The sequence below is a fragment of the Protopterus annectens genome, chromosome 7.part0 (assembly GCF_019279795.1).
Source record: "Protopterus annectens isolate FY-2018-M chromosome 7.part0, PAN1.0, whole genome shotgun sequence".
NCBI classification, from domain to species: Eukaryota; Metazoa; Chordata; order Ceratodontiformes; family Protopteridae; genus Protopterus; species Protopterus annectens.
The window spans coordinates 1,312,565,237-1,312,583,417 of record NC_056739.1 but is presented as its reverse complement, the minus strand read 5'-3'; positions in this window follow the sequence as shown (position 1 = coordinate 1,312,583,417).

Genomic DNA, 18,181 nt, shown 5'->3' with positions numbered 1-18,181 from the left:
ACTACTTGGTTGAATAAGATGTTGCTGTTAAGGGACCAGTTAAATCCATTATTATGGGAGGATGAATTTTGATTAAAGTTTATCAACAAGGTGATCTTAGAGTCATCTGAAAAGAATCTTGGTTCAGCCATATATGTTATTTGCCAGTGTATTAGTATTTCAGAAATAAAAAAAAAAGTCTAATCTTGACCAGGAGTTATGGCACCTTGAAAAGTATGTGTAATTATTGGTATTTATAGTGACTTCTCCAAAAGATATAGGGTCAATCAGATTAAAATCTGAGATTATATCTAGTAAGGCAAGGGAGGCTTGTAAATTGTAGGGTTTGGATTTATTAGAACGGTCAATATTGGGATTAATTACAGCATTCCAATCCCCCCTATAATGAAGTGGTGATTTGTAAATTTTAATAACAGGTTATATATATTCAAAATAAATTCCTGTTGTCCTGAACAAGGGCCATATATGTTTAAGAACAGAACTGGATTGGTGATTGGAGGGACTAGGCACATGAAGTAGCACCACCTATCTTCTTTATCTGAACATCTATCTAATATAATAGGTTTAAATGAGTTTTGATAATGATTGCCACCCCTCTGGAGTTAGAACTGCTACCCGCTGATATAATGTCTTTTATCCATTTCCTCCTTTTTTTCTTTGATCCAATAATCCTCTACCATATGAGATTCATGAATGTATGAAATATCTGATTCTGCTTTTAATATGAGGTGCATTAAGAGGTTTCTTTTATTTTTGTCCTGGAGGCCTCTAACATTCCAGGATATTATTTTGCAACTATTGATCATGTTTATACTAGACTATGAATCTAGAGAGGTTGGGTATAAGATAAGTAAGAAAGAGGAAATAGTTGTGTGGCTCATAAGTCAATGATAAGATGGGAATGTGTGTAAATTTAGTTGAAAAAGCAGCACTAATCTCTCTCAAACCTGACCCTGTGCCTACCCACCTAACCCCTTTATTTGAGAGAGATAAAAGTGAAGAAAATAGGACTAGAATTTTTATTGAGGGAGTTGAGAAATTCCCAAAGAAAGCAAAATAATATTTACAAACTATGTGCACCATTAATACAATTCCAAATGCCATCATTAAGTACCCTACTTAGCATATCCACTCAGCTCTTACCTTAAAGTAAACGCCAGATATGTAGGAGGTATCAACAAAGGTAGTAATGTATGTAAAGATAGTTGAAGAGATTTAAACAGAATAGTGTAATCCAGATTAACGATAAATGTGGATATAGATTCATAGATTCATAGATTAGGTTCATAGATTGGTACTAGGCTAACTGCCCCTGTGGGCCATTTTGAGCCTAGCCAATTACCCCATGTGAGAATTGAACTCTGCAACTTGTGTCTGTAAGGTGAACACCTTGACCATTATGCCGACCCCCAGTTATTAACCAAGAAACACAGGAAGAGTAAGATTAACTGATTACCACCTTGTGTTCAAAAATTAAGTAATTGCTGGCAGAAGGCTTTATCTAACCCATTCCTTTATGAAAAAGAGTTTCTATCTTACTCAAGTTAACTCGGGAGACTGCTATCTTCTTCATACAAGTAAATGCATATTAAACCGTTTAAGATCACTACATATGATTTTGTTTCCTGTAACTTAATTCTGTCAACCTTATAGAAGTATAGGAGGAAAATATTATTTACTAAGTGAAGACCCAAAGGATCATGTATAGGGTTGTTGCACAATAACCCTCTAGGAAATTAAACAAATGTTGACTTATCACCTTGTTGGTTGACAGAAAGCCACCTTCTGAGTTAACGTAGAAGCAACCTGTATAAAGATTGCACAATGGAGTAGAACCATATCTTAATATATGAAACAAGCTAATCAGCAGATTGATGTGTATGAATCACATATACATCCAGTCTATAGTAGGTCAAATAAAAGAAGCTGAGACTGAGTAAATTACATATCATTGATACTATGCTGACTTAACGAATACTATTTATGGCTATCATTAATCATCACATCTCTAATGTATCAGTTATAGGTTCATAGGTTCATAGGTTCATACTAGGCTATCTGCCCAAGGGCATTTATAAGCCTAGCCCAGAGTTTTGTGGCTTTCGCCACCCCTTTAGTTTGAAGGAAACTATGCCCATTATTTTGATGTGCCTCTGTCAAGCAGTGACACTGAGGTAATCCCTGGGGTATATCTGCGATCTCCCATCCATTGGTCAAGATTTCTTTTGAACAAGGCCAGCGAGGTGCTCTGCCTCACATGTACCGGGATTTTGTTCCACAGCATAGGGAGTCTCTGGGTGATGAATCTGTTACTCCAGCACGTCCTATTAATAACCGTGTCAAGGTTTAAGTCTCCCGCCCTTGTAGTTCTGAGGGATTTAGATTTTTTGAGGTGAAGCATGTTCATCAAATCTGGGTTTGACATGGCCTTGTATGTCAGGCACAGGTCACCTCTGAGCAAAGCGTGTCACTGAATAGAGCTGGAGTTCTTTCAGTCGGGCAGCATAAGACATATTTTTGAGACCCTTTATCCTTTTGGTGAGGAACTTTTGGTGCCTTTCCAGCTGCTGCAGGTGTCGGGTCAGATACATTCCGAATGGGGCATTGTACTCAATCATTGGTCTGATGAGTGATGAGTACAGGGGGACGATGACCTCCCTTGATCTAGATGTGAATCCCTTCATGATCAGGTGGGCAATGTAGAAGGTCTTCCTAACTACTTTAGCAACGTGAGTGTCAAACGAAAGGTTACTGTCAACCTGGGTCCCCAGATCCCTGATAACCTTTTCTGTGCTCAGTGGATTGCCACCTATATGGTAGCTAGGGGTAACCTTGTTTTTCGAAGGGTATGACTATGCATTTCTTGGCGTTTAACTTTAGGCCATGGATCTGGCACCAGTTATCCGTTTCTGTGAGACCCTTCTGAAGGATATCTGTGTCAGATGTGTTCTCGACTATGGCGTCCAGTTTGCAGTCATCTGCAAACTTTGTCAGCCATAACCCTCCTGTGTTTGCTTGTACTTCTGAAAAGTAGATGCCGAACAAGAGTGGGCCCAGGACTGAGCCCTGTGGGACACCACTTGTGACAGGCTTTGAGTCTGACATGGCACCAGCAACTCTGACCCTGTGGGTTCTGTCACTTAGCCAGTTTGCAACCCATCTTGTGATGTATGGGTTTACATTTAAGCTGATGAGTTTTTCAATGATACCTGAGTGGGGTATTGTGTCGAAAGCCTTTGCCAGGTAGAGGTAGGCTGTATGGACTGCCTTTCCCTCATCAATGGCCTTGGTGACTGTTTGAAAAGTCAACCAAGGTTAAAAGGCATGATCTGCCTTTGACAAAGCCCAACTGGGTTGGATCCAAAGTCTGCAAGTTCCCTATGTCTTTATTTATGAGTTCCATTATGATCCTCTCCATAGCTTTGCAGATCAGGCTTGTCAAGCTGATGGGATGGTAATTTCTAGGGTCGGTGGAGGCACCGCCTTTGTGAAGTGGGACCACAGTTGCCGTGCGCCACTCCTTGGGTATGTATCCTGAGGTGAGGCTAAGATTAAACAGCTGTCCTAACTGCGGGTTTAATTCCTCATTGAGTTCGTGGAGCACACAGCCGGGGACACCATCCGGTCCCATGGATGCTGTGTTTTTCGCCTTGGAGAGAGCAGTTTTCACCTGGGCGTTAGAGATGTTTGGGGGGCTACAATCCTCTGGTATAGATATCTCTCCTTTTGGGGGGAGGGGGGGGAGTTTGCACTGAACCTGTCAGCCAGTATGTTGGCAATGTCTGTAGGTTCAGTAATTTTCACATCATTTTGAGCTAATTCTGAGCATATCTGTGCAGCAAATCTTGTCATCAACAAAACAACCTTCCTAGATAACACTGAGAAAAGGTTGGGTATTCTGTCTGCCAAAGGGATGTTTTGTTCCATTCATTATCCCTTTTCATCTTTTCAGCAATGAGGAAAAACAGGCTACATCAGGTTTCAAGTAATAAAGTGCATACGAATAATTCTTTTGTAAAGACATAAATGTTTTTAAATATAACACTTATCCTTTACAAGTACTAAATATTACTTTAAACACAAAAACAAGCAGGGCTAATTGCAACAATAACATTTCTAGACCCTTAGTGTTAACTACGAATAACCGGTGAATTAAAAAAAAAAAAAAAAAAATATATATATATATATATATATATATATATCAAATTAGTGACATCTTTTAAAGCTAAACCAAAACATAAGATCATTCCACATTTGGAGCAAGTGAGAATTTCCCTTCTGTAGTTGGTACAGAATATTGTCATACAATGCCCTTGGCACACCTAAAATAGAGTTTAACTGCAACCATAAGCGTGCATACCAGATGTTAAAGGTCACCAGGCAGCACTGTAAAACACGCTGAGGAACAGTAAAATTAAAAGGAATGTAGTTATATAAGCTTGCACATTGTTTCCAAAAGCCATCTTACAACTTGTTTCTGTAAGAATTATGCTAAATGGAACAACCAAGAACAGCTAATTCTTAGAAGGTGAAGTGTAAGCTATTAATTAAAGTTATATGGTTCCGGTACAAGAGACAAGCTAATAGCTATCCCTGCCTGTGATAAAATAGTCAAATTTGAAAAAAGGTCTACAAATTTACATCTGTATCTTATTAATACATACCGGAGTAAATCGAACTTATATATTTCAGTGAAATAGCATGATGTTGACTTGTTTTGCAACTCAAAGTATTGTTAAGGATCTGAGTCTTGCTAAGTATATAGGACTTGATAAAATGACCTTTCCTAGCATTTTAATGAGTTAAAAGCAATATCCACTGATTTAATGTCTTTATCTGAGTAGTAAATAGTACTTAGATTGTATTGTGTTCCGATGTTTATGTTGAATTAAAATCTATAAGTTATATATTAATAGTTACACCATTCAAGCACATTTTACTTACTAGTTAGATTACTGCCTACCAATTTTTCAGAAAAGTATAACTACTGCATTACAAAATGATGGTCATTATATCATAACCATGTAAGTGCATTTTTTTTAAATCATTAAACTGTTGCCGTACTCTTCAAACAGTGTAAAAACTAATTACTGAAAACAATTCCCAAACACATCTTGACTGAGAACCTAACTTCTGTTAATAGTGCATAATAAACTTCACCATTTTTTTTCCCTTCCGTTTGTCTAATCACCTTATCATGAATTGCCACTAAGCTGTTACAATATCATTTCTTGCTGCTCCTTAATTGGGCTTTATTCCCTATATTCTTACCTATATTTTAGAACCTCTAAATAAACTTACTTAGACCAGGAAATTGGTCAGCATCTCTCTGTAGGACATATTAATGTGTACTGCTTTATAAGAACTATCATAACGTATGGGGTAGAGTTAGCAACCAAAGCCTGAATTATAGCAGTTGCAATAACTTGTACACTGGAACTTAAAATTAAATGTCTTTATGACTTCTGAGAATGAATGTATGATATATAGTATATCAGAATAAATGGCAAAAAATACAATTCTGGCTAACAAGTTAAAAAGAAATTAGAAAGTAAAACAGATTGTGACTTCATGAATATTACAATGGTATCCTTAAAACACATGTTTTTTCCAAACACTCCTCATTCATGAGATAGACTATTTGTCGCAACCCTAAGTGATGGGAATAATAAAATACAGGATACAAATTAACAACTAGCTTGTGTCAGAATATCACTTAAAGAATACAAGCCTGGAAAAAAAGTTTTGAACAATAAAATAAAACATAAAACAATAAAAAAATTGTATGAATTCCAAATGAAATACTTTTGTTTTTTGTAAGTATATAAAATGTTTTGCACATCTTGGAGGTTGAGTAGTTTAGCATAAATGGATCTCAGTGATGTGGTTCATAGGTTCGTAGGTTCATAGGTTGGTACTAGGCTATCAGCCCTAGGGCCTATACAAGCCTAGCCATAACAATTCCTTGGCTATTTCTTCCCACACTATTTACTTCCCTGGACCCCTGTCTAGCAGGGCGACTGACGTGATCCCTGGGGTGAATTTCCTTTCTCCCATCCAATCATCAAGGTTCCTTTTGAAGAGGGCCAAAGAGGCACTCTGCTTGACATGTATGGGCAATCTATTCCAGAGACTGGGGAGTCTCTGGGTCAGGAACCTAGCCCTACAGCATGTTTTGTTTATTGTGATGACAAGGTTTAGATCCCTGGAGAGAGTGGCTCTGAGGGATTGGGATTTCTTTAAGTGTAGCATGTCCAACAGCTCTGGGTTTTACATGGCCTTGTATGTTAAGCAGAGATCGCCTCTGAGTAGACGATATGCGACAGAGTATAGCTGGAGTTTTTTAAGGCGGTTAGCGTAGGGCATCTGCTTTAGGCCTGTGATTCTTTTAGTGAGTTATTTCTGTGGCCTTTCCAGTTGTTGCAGATGTCTTGAGAGGTACATACCAAATGGGGTGTTGTATTCTATAATGGGTCTAATGAGGGATGAGTACAGTGGGACAATGACCTCCTTTTTTCTGGATGAAAAGCCCTTAGTGATGAGGTGTGCCACATAGAAGGATTTCCTGACTGTTGTGGCAATGTGGTTATCGAAGGTGAGACCACTGTCCACCTGTGTCCCTAAGTCTCTTATCACACTTTCAGTGTTTAGTGTACTGCCACCTATATGGTAATTCATGGATACATGTTTTTTCCCAAAGGGGATAACTATATATTTCTTGGCATTGAGCTTGAGCCCATGGCTCTAGCATCAAGCATCTGTTTCTGTAAGGCCCTTTTGTAGAGTATCCACATCATTTGGGGATTCAATAATGGGTCCCAGTTTGCAGTCATCGGCGAACTTTGTTAGCCAGAGTCCCTTAGTGCTGGCCTGTACTTCAGAGAAGTAGATGCCAAACAAGAGCGGTCCCAGGACTGAACCCTGAGGTACTCCACTTGATACTTCTCTGGAGCTGGATTTGGAGTTGGCTACTTTTACAGTGTGGGTTCCAGCAGTAAGCCAGTTAGCAACCCATTGGGTGACGTAGGGATTAATGCCCAGCTTAGTAAGTTTATCTATGATTCCAGAGTGGGGGATGGTGTCAAAGGCCTTGGCAAGGTCTAGATAGGCTGTGTGGACCACCTTACCCTTGTCCATGGCTCTGGAGACTGATTCAAAGAAGTCAATCAGGTTCAAAAGACAAGATCGGGCCTTCACAAACCCAAACTGGGGGGGTCCAGTGTTTGAAGGTTTCTAATGTCTTTGTTTATAAGTTCCATGATAATACGCTCCATGGCCTTGCAGATAAGGCTCATCAGACTGATGGGATGGTAGTTTCCAGGATCCAAGGTGGATCCCCCCTTGTGGAGTGGGATAACTGTAGCTCTGCGCCACTCAGTGGGCACAAAACCTGATGTGAAGCTATGATTAAACATGGCACTTAGGTGAGGTGCCAGTTCATATTGTAGTTCATGTAGTACACAGCCCAGGATGTCATCTGGTCCCATGGATGCTGTATTCTTAGCTTTAGAGAGTACGATTTTTACCCGTGTGGCCGTTATTACCGGAATTTGTCAATCTTCCGGTATTGAGATGGGCCATTTAGGGGGTGAGAGGGGGGTGAAGGCTATGATTAAACTGCTGGCTCATCTGTATCTTATTAATACATACCGAGTAATCGAACTTATATATTTCAGTGAAATAGCATGATGTTGACTTGTTTTGCAACTCAAAGTATTGTTAAGGATCTGAGTCTGGCTAAGTATATAGGACTTGATAAAATGACCTTTCCTAGCATTTTAATGAGTTAAAAGCAATATCCACTGATTTAATGTCTTTATCTGAGTAGTAAATATTACTTAGATTGTATTGTGTTCCGATGTTTATGTTGAATTAAAATCTATAAGTTATATATTAATAGTTACACCATTCAAGCACATTTTACTTACTAGTTAGATTACTGCCTACCAATTTTTCAGAAAAGTATAACTACTGCATTACAAAATGATGGTCATTATATCATAACCATGTAAGTGCATTTTTTTTTTAAATCATTAAACTGTTGCCGTACTCTTCAAACAGTGTAAAAACTAATTACTGAAAACAATTCCCAAACACATCTTGACTGAGAACCTAACATCTGTTAATAGTGCATAATAAACTTCACCATTTTTTTTCCTTCCGTTTGTCTAATCACCTTATCATGAATTGCCACTAAGCTGTTACAATATCATTTCTTGCTGCTCCTTAATTGGGCTTTTTTCCCTATATTCTTACCTATATTTTAGAACCTCTAAATAAACTTACTTAGACCGGGAAATTGGTCAGCATCTCTCTGTAGGACATATTAATGTGTACTGCTTTATAAGAACTGTCATAACATATGGGGTAGAGTTAGCAACCAAAGCCTGAATTACAGCAGTTACAATAACTTGTACACTGGAACTTAAAATTAAATGTCTTTATGACTTCTGAGAATGAATGTATGATATATAGTATATCAGAATAAATGGCAAAAAATACAATTCTGGCTAACAAGTTAAAAAGAAATTAGAAAGTAAAACAGATTGTGACTTCATGAATATTACAATGGTATCCTTAAACACATGTTTTTCCAAACACTCCCTATCTTCATGAGATATGTAGACGCTATTTGTCGCAAACCCTAAGTGATAGGAATAATAAAATACAGGATGGCCAAAATTAACAACCAGCTGTGCTTTCCCTCAGAATATCACCTTAAAGAATACAAGCCCGGAAAAAGTTTTGAAATCAATAAAATAAAAACATAAACAATTAAAAAATTGGTATGAATTCCAAAAATGAAAATACCTTTGTTTTTGTAAGTATATAAAAATGTTTTGCACATCTTGAGGTTGAGTAGTTTAGCATAAATGGATTCCGTGATGTGGTTCTAGGTTCATAGTTGGTACTCTGTGGCTATCAGTCTCTTAGGGCCTATACAAGCTTCCAGCTTACAATAATTCTTGGCTATTTTCCTATTAATTCATTTACTTCCTGACCTCCTTGTTGTCTAGCAGGGCGTAATTGATGCGATCCCTGTGAATTTCCCCTTTTCCCATCCAATCATTAAGGTTCCTTTTGAAGAGGGGCCAAGAGGTGCACCTAGTTTCTGGCTTGGACATGTAAAGGCAATCTATTCCAGAGACTGGGCAGTCTCTTGGGGTCAGGAATCTCACACCTACAGCATGCCTGTTGTTTTATTGTGATGACAAGGTTTAGATCCCTGGAGCCGCAGTGTGGCTCTGAAGGATTGGGGATTCCTTTAAGTGTAGTAATACGTCCAACAGCTCTGGGTTTTACATGGCCTTGTATGTTAAGTAAGAGATTGCACTCTGAGTAGATCTTATATGCACAGAGTATAGTTGGAGTTTTTTAAGGGCCAAAGTATAGGGCATCTGCTTTAGGCCTGTGGATTCTTTTAGTGATCGTTATTTCTATGGGGCCTTTCACAGTTGCTGCAGATGTCTTGAGAGGTACATACCAAACTGGGCAGGTTGTATTCTATAATGGATCTAAATGAGGGATGGAGTACAGTGGGACAATGGACCTCCCCTTTTTTCTGGATGAAAAGCCCTTAGTGGATGAGGTGTGCCACACAGAAGGATTTCCTGACTGTTGTGAGCAATGTGGGAGTTATCAAGGCTGCGAGACCACTTCGTCCACCCTGTGTCCCTAAGTCTCCTTATCACACTTTTCAGTAGTTTAGTGTACTGCCACCTATATGGTAATTCATGGATACATGTTTTTCCCAAAGGGGATAACTATATATTTCCTCTTGGCATTGAGCTCTGGACTCATGGCTCCCTTTGCACGCAAGCATCTTTGTTTCTGTAAAGGCTTTTGTAGAGGTATCCACTATCATTTCTCTGGGGATTCATAATATTCCCAGTTTGCGTGTGTCATCATACAAACTTTGTTAGCCAGAGTCCTTTTAGTGTTGGCTCTGTAATTTCAGAGTAGAAGTAGATGCCAAACAATAGTGCATTCCCAGGACTGAACCCTGAGGTACTCCACTTGCTCACTTGTCTGGAGCCGGACTTGGGAGTTGGCTACTTTACAGTGTGGGTTCTATCAGTAAGCCAGTTAGCAACCCATTGGGTGACGTAGGGATTAATGCCCAGCTTAGTAATGCTTATCTATGATCCCAGCATGGGGATGGTGTCAAAGACCTCTGGACAAGGTCTTAGATAGCCTGTGTGGACCACCTTTACCCCTTGTCCATGGCTCTGGAGACGGATTCGAAGAAGTCAGTCAGGTTCAGGAGACAAGATCGGCCCTTCACGAACCCAAACTGGGTGGAGTCCAGTGTTTGAAGGTTGTCAATGTCTTTGTTTATAAGTTCCATGATAATACGCTCCTTTAAAATAATCCTTATAATATAGCAGGATTCTACTTTCCGTTATTCCTCTGGAAGTACCAAACTTCCTTTTGTTAACTAATTAGTATAAAAATAAGAATAACAATAAAAATAAAAATAAAATTGGAAGCATTGGTATTATATTAATAATAATTTTTGATGATATTTCCCATAGTTTCTACAAAGCTTCCACAATATTCATCTGTAATGTTTTTTCATCTTAATTTTTTATGATTGTAGTGATGTGCCGTTTTTGTCTCAAATTCTCTTTTGAATTTGGGAATATATTTAATGTATTTTAATGTAAGGACAATACTTATTATATCCTTTAACAATAGGGTATTTTAAAAAAATAAGTTAATTCAAAGTTTTTATTTGATGCTGTTTCTTTTAAAATGAACTGAATAATGACCCAGCGGGCAATATCAGCTGGACTTGTAAAAAGCTATATTAAAACATGTGTTTTCAGTTATTTGGTTCTGAAGAAGTTCGTATACTGTACGTACGAAAAGCGCTTTAGTGTATTTAACTTTCAATAAACAGTTTCACGGACTTCCAGGCTGCCTTTTGGATTCATGTAGTACACAGCCCGGGATGTCATCTGGTCCCATGGATGCTGTATTCTTAGCTTTGGAGAGTGCGCTTTTACTCCGTGTGGAGCCAAGTGATTACTGAATTTGGCAATCTCTTCCGCATTGAGATGGGCCATTTAGGGGTGAGAGGGGTGAAGTTGGCACTGAATCGATCTGCCAGGATATTGGCAATATCCTTGGGATCAGTATATTTAATGCCATTCTGTTTTAGCTCAGGAGTAGATCTGGAGCATTGCCATTTAGACTTTGACATAGTTATAGAATGCCTTGTAGTTGTGTTTGGAATCTTTGGCAATTTTATTTTGTAACTAGTTTTGGAGGAATTTATGAGGGATCTCAGTTTCTCTACTGAGGCTGGTAAGGGAAGTTTCTTTTGCATCCTGCGATTCCTTCCTTTTGTGCAACAGTTTCTTCCCTTTGCTTGCAAAGTTTGTTTATGGCAGAGGACCACCAGATTGGCTTCTCCTTTTTGGATGACAGCATCTTGGTTCTATTTGGGATGGCAACCATTCATGTGCATGAGTGGATGTGCCTCTGCATAAAGTGCCTTTAGTGTAGGATTCAGCAGTTAAACTCTCTGAAGTTCCCTCGGCTCGCAATGGGTGTCATGAAGTTTGTCACTTCTTGGACTTGAGTAGCATGAAGTTGGCTTTGGAGAAGTTTTTATGGAGGTTTCCCTACCTAGTGTGGGGCGGATGCATGTTAATGGTGATTAGCTTATGGTCAGACTCCTGACTAACGAGGGGGTGACCATAGGTGTGGAGCACGATTTCCACATGTTGGTAAATGACCAGGTCTAGGATATTGGAGCCCCTGGTGGGAGTATGGGATTAGCTGATCCAGCAAGCGCTGGAATTCATGGAATTATAAGAACCGCTAAGGCAAAGGTGTTGGTACATGAAAGTAGTTTTCCTCCTAGTTAATGGTAGGGTAGTTAAAATCACCCAGCATTAGGGTGTTTTGGTCTCTATCTCTAATATTTTCCAGTATGTTTAGAAAGGTGTAGTGAGAATCTTGGGGTATGGCGGGGGATCTGTAGCAAGCTACAATTTGGATTGCAGTCTTACCTAGTGTTAGTTGCACCTGGAGAATATCTGAACAGGACCTGTGTGGTGGACAAACAAAATATGATAGGCATACCTCTGTCCAGCAAGAGGATAGGCCCACAGTTGTTCATAGGTTCATAGGTTGGTACTAGGCTATCATCCATAGGGCCTATGCAAGCCTAGCCATAACAATTCCCTGGATATTTCTTCCCACAATATTTACTTCTCTGGGCCTCTATCTAGCAGGGCGACTGACATGATCCCCTGGGTGAATTTCCTCTCTCCCATCCAATCATCATGGTTCATTTTGAAGAGGGCCAATGAGGCGCTCTGCTTGACATGGGCAGTCTATTCCAGAGTATGCGGAGTCTCTGCGTCGGGAACCTATCCCTCCAGCATGTTTTGTTCATTGTGATGACAAGGTTTAAATTCCTGGAGCATGTGGCTCTGAGGGATTGGGATTTCTTTAAGTGGAGCATGTCCAACAGCTCAGGGTTTGACATGGTCTCTGTGGGCTGTTAAGCAGAGATCACCCTCTGAGTAAACGAGCATGCTAAGGAGTATGGGCTGTAGTTTTTTAGACCTGGGTCAGCATATGGCATCTGCTTTAGGGCCTGTGGATTCTTTTAGTGAGGTATTTCTGTGGTCCTTCCAGTTGCTTTCGTAGATGTGTCTGTCAGAGGTACATACCTAAATGGGGTGTTGTATCTCTACAAATGGGTGTAAATTATGATGAGTACAGTGGGACAATTTACCTCCTTTTCTAGATGAAAAGCCCTTTAGTGATGAGTTGGTGCCACATAGAAGGATTTTCTCGACCGTTGTGCATGAAGTGTGGTTATCGTAAAGTGAGGAATCACTGTCCACCTGTGTCCCAAAGTCTCTCATCACACTTTCAATGGTTTAGCGCCTTGCCACCCATGTGGTAATTCATGGGTACATAAGTGTTTTTTCCCAAAGTGGATAATCATACATTTCTGGTGGCATTGCTTGAGCCCGATGGCTCTGGCACCAGGCATCTGTTTCTTGTAAGGCCTTTTGTAGAATATCCACATCATTTGGGGATTCGCTGAATGGCTCCCAGTTTGCAGCCGGCCCGTAAACTTTGTTAGCCAGAGCCCTTAGTGTTGGCCTGGTAATTTCAGAGCAGTAGATGCCAACAAGAGTGGTCCTAGGACTGAACTCCCTGAGGTACTCCACCTTGTCACCTATCTCGAGCTGGGATTTGAGTCGGCTACTTTTACAGTCTGGGTTCTGGCTCAGTAAGCCAGTTGGCAAACCCATCGAGGACGTGAGGGATTTCCTATGCCCAGCTAAGTAAGTTTATCTATGATTCCAAAGTGGGGATGGTGTTGAAGGCCTTGGCGTAGGTCCAGATAGGCTATGTGGACCACCTTACCCCTCATCCACAGGCTCTGGGAGACCGATCTCAAGAAGTCAGCTCAGATTCAGGAGACAAGATCGGCTCCTTCACAAACCCAAACTGCGTGGGTTCAGTGTTTGAAGGTTGCTGCAAATGTCTCTTGTTTATAAGTTCCATGATAATGCTGCTCCATGCTCCTTGCAGATCAGGCTTGTCAGGACTGATGGGACGGTAGTTCCCCGGGATCCAAGGCAGATCCTCCCTGTGGGAGCAGGATACCGGTGAAGCCAGGTGCGCTACTCCAGTGGGCAAGTACCTAAGCCCGAGATGAGTCTAAGGATTAAATATGACACTTAGGTGAGGCGCTAGTCTTCATTCCTTTGTAGTTCATGCAGTACTACAGCCTGGGATGTCATCTGGTCCCATGGATGGTGTATTCCTTAGCTGTGGAGAGTGGTTTCTACCCCTGTGTGGTCGTGGATTATCGGAATCTTGGCAATCTTTGTAGTATTGGAGATTTACCCCTTTAGGGGTGAGAGGTAGTGAATGTGGTAGCCAAATTGACCTCTGCTAGGATATTGGCAACATCCTTGGGATCAGTATATTTAATGCCATTCTGTTGTAGCTCAGAGTAGATCTGCACATTGCCATTTAGATTCTGGACATAACCATAGAATGCCTTGTGGCTGTTCCTTTGGAATCTTTGGCAATTTTATTTTCGTAGAATCAGCTTTTTTGAGGATTTTATGAGGGATCCCCAGCTTCTTTACTGAGGCTGGTGAGGGAGTTTTTGCATACTGGGATTTTCCTTTCTGCAACAGTTTTCTCCCCTTGTTGTATAGTTTGTTTAAGTGTGCAGGGGACCACCAGATTGGCTTCCTTTTTGGATGAGAGCATCTTGGTTCTATTTGGGATGGCACAATTCATGCATGAGTGGATGTGCTCATACAGTGCCTTAGTGTAGGATTCAGCATTTGAACTTTCAGTTCCCATATGCATGGGTGTCATGAAGTTTGTCACTTCTGACTTGAATAGCATGAAGTTGGCTTTGGAGAAGTTTTTTATGGAGGTTTCCTTACTGGGGGTTGGGGGTGGAATGTGGATGTTAATGGTGATTAGCTTATGGTCAGACCTGACTAATGAGGGGGTGACCATAGGTGTGGAGCATCGATTTCCCATGTTGGTAATGACCAGGTCTAGGATATTGGAGCCACTGGTGGGACTATGGTTTGGGCAAAGGTGTTGGTACATGAGTAGTTTTCCCAGTTAATGGCAGGGTAGTTAAAATCACCCGGTATTAGGGTGTTTGGTTCTATCTTAATATTTTCCAGTATGCTTAGAAAGGTGTAGTGAGAATCTTGGGATATGGTGGGGGATCTGTAGCAATCTACAATGTGGATTGCAGTCTTACTTAGTGTTAGTATTGGAGCCCCTGGTGGGACTATGGATTAGTTGATCCAGGGCGTTGGAATTTATGAATTCCAAGAACCATTGGGCAAAGGTGTTGGTACATGAGTAGTTTTCCCAGTTAATGGCAGGGTAGTTAAAATCACCCAGTATTAGGGTGTTTGGTTCTATCTTAATATTTTCCAGTATGCTTAGAAAGGTGTAGTGAGAATCTTGGGGTATGGTGGGGGATCCGTAGCAAGCTACAATGTGGATTGCAGTCTTACCTAGTGTTAGTTGCACCTGGAGAATTTCAGACGCATTGTGTTGGGCAACTAGCCTGGTGGTGTGAATATCCTTGGTGAATATTGACACTCCTCCACCTTTAGTGTTTCAGTCCTGGTTTGGTGGCCAAAAGGTGTGGTAAGAGTTGTAGCCTGGTATTGCAGGGGTGCTCTCTGGATCCTTGAACCAGGTCTCAGTTACTGCACAGATATTGATGTTCTCCATTTTTAGGAGTGCCTCGAGAGAGTGCATTTTGAGGTTTAGACTTGTAGCATTGAGTACATTACCTTCAGATTTTGCATGCTTGTACCTGTTAAGGTGGTGGTTTTGTCCTTTGAACTTTGCCTAAAAAAGGCACTATAGGGGTGGCAAGAGCCTTAGCCAGTAACCTGAATCCCAGGGGCGACAGGTGCAGACCATCTCTGGCAAAGCATTATGATCTGTCAATCATGTCGTCCCAGGCAGACAGATACTGGATCCCCTTTGAATGACACCAGAAGCTTAGCCAATTGTTGAAGTCAATCATTTTGTCCTTGTATTGTGGTATCATTCTGGGCGAAGGCAGGATGCTACTCAGGGCTAGGGTCATACCTGTCTGGGCCACATGATCTGAGAGCTCTTCCATGTCTCTTTTCATGTAGTCCAGGGAGGTACGTCTCAAGTCATTCACTCCAACATGGACAATGACAGACTCATATTTGTACTTATTGTGGAGTGACTTGAGTGCATGCGTTATGTGGAGGATCCTGGCACCCGACAGGCAGCTGACTTTAATTTTTTCCTTGTTCAACCTGGTGAGAGGGACATCAGTGTGCCGGACTATAGAGTCATCTATGACTAAAGTGTTAGGTACATTGTCTTGCCTTAGGGATAACTATATATTTCTTGGCATTGAGCTTGAGCCCATAGCTCTAGCATCAAGCATCTGTTTCTGTAAGGCCCTTTTGTAGAGTATCCACATCATTTGGGGATTCAATAATGGCTCCCAGTTTGCAGTCATCTGCGAACTTTGTTAGCCAGAGTCCCTTAGTGTTGGCCTGTACTTCAGAGAAGTAGATGCCAAACAATAGCATTCCCAGGACTGAACCCTGAGGTACTCCACTTGTCACTTGTCTGGAGCTGGATTTGGAGTTGGCTACTTTTACAGTGTGGGTTCTAGCAGTAAGCCAGTTAGCAACCCATTGGGTGACGTAGGGATTAATGCCCAGCTTAGTAAGTTTATCTATGATTCCAGAGTGGGGGATGGTGTCAAAGGCCTTGGCAAGGTCTAGATAGGCTGTGTGGACCACCTTACCCTTGTCCATGGCTCTGGAGACTGATTCAAAGAAGTCAGTCAGGTTCAGGAGACAAGATCGGGCCTTCACAAACCCAAACTGGGTGGGGTCCAGTGTTTGAAGGTTGCTAATGTCTTTGTTTATAAGTTCCATGATAATACGCTCCATGGCCTTGCAGATAAGGCTCATCAGACTGATGGGATGGTAGTTTCCGGGATCCAAGGTGGATCCCCCCTTGTGGAGTGGGATAACTGTAGCTCTGCGCCACTCAGTGGGCACAAAACCTGATGTGAGGCTATGATTAAACATGGCACTTAGGTGAGGTGCCAGTTCATATTGTAGTTCATGTAGTACACAGCCCGGGATGTCATCTGGTCCCATGGATGCAGTATTCTTAGCTTTGGGGAGTGCGATTTTTACCCGTGTGGCCGTTATTACCGGAATTTGTCAATCTTCCGGTATTGAGATGGGCCATTTAGGGGGTGAGAGGGGGGTGAAGTTGGCACTGAATCGATCTGCCAGGATATTGGCAATATCCTTGGGATCAGTATATTTAATGCCATTCTGTTTTAGCTCACAGCAGATTTGAGCATTGCCATTTAGATTCTTGACATAGTTATAGAATGCCTTGTGGTTGTCTTTGGAATCTTTGGCAATTTTATTTTCGTAACTAGTTTTGGAGGATTTTATGAGGGATCTCAGTTTCTTACTGAGGCTGGTAAGGGAATTTTTTGCATCCTGGGATTTTCCTCTTTTCTGCAACAGTTTCGTCCTTTTGTTGTAAAGTTTGTTTATGGCAGAGGACCACCAGATTGGCTTCCTTTTTTTGGATGAGAGCATCTTGGTTCTATTTGGGATGGCACGATTCATGCATGAGTGGATGTGCTCGTACAGTGCCTTAGTGTAGAATTCAGCATTTGAACTTTCAGTTCCCATATGCATGGGTGTCATGAAGTTTGTCACTTCTGACTTGAGTAGCATGAAGTTGGCTTTGGAGAAGTTTTTTATGGAGGTTTCCTTACTGGGGGTTGGGGGTGGAATGTGGATGTTAATGGTGATTAGCTTATGGTCAGACCTGACTAATGAGGGGGTGACCATAGGTGTGGAGCATCGATTTCCCATGTTGGTAATGACCAGGTCTAGGATATTGGAGCCCCTGGTGGGACTATGGATTAGTTGATCCAGGGCGTTGGAATTTATGAATTCCAAGAACCATTGGGCAAAGGTGTTGGTACATGAGTAGTTTTCCCAGTTAATGGCAGGGTAGTTAAAATCACCCGGTATTAGGGTGTTTGGTTCTATCTTAATATTTTCCAGTATGCTTAGAAAGGTGTAGTGAGAATCTTGGGGTATGGTGGGGGATCTGTAGCAAGCTACAATGTGGATTGCAGTCTTACCTAGTGTTAGTATTGGAGCCCGTGGTGGGACTATGGATTAGTTGATCCAGGGCGTTGGAATTTATGAATTCCAAGAACCATTGTGCAAAGGTGTTGGTACATGAGTAGTTTTCTCAGTTAATGGCAGGGTAGTTAAAATCACCCAGTATTAGGGTGTTTGGTTCTATCTTAATATTTTCCAGTATGCTTAGAAAGGTGTAGGTTCATAGGTTCATAGGTTCATACTAGGCTATCTGCCCGAGGGCATTTATAAGCCTAGCCCATTGTTTTGTGGCTTACGCCACCCCTTTAGTATGGGGAACTATACCCATTATTTTGCTGTGCCTCTGTCGAGCAGTGACACTGAGGTAATTCCTGGGGTATATCTGCGATCTCCCATCCATTGGTCAAGATTTCTCTTGAACAAGGCCAGCGAGGTGCTCTGCCTCACATGTACCGGGATTTTGTTCCACAGCATAGGGAGTCTTTGGGTGATGA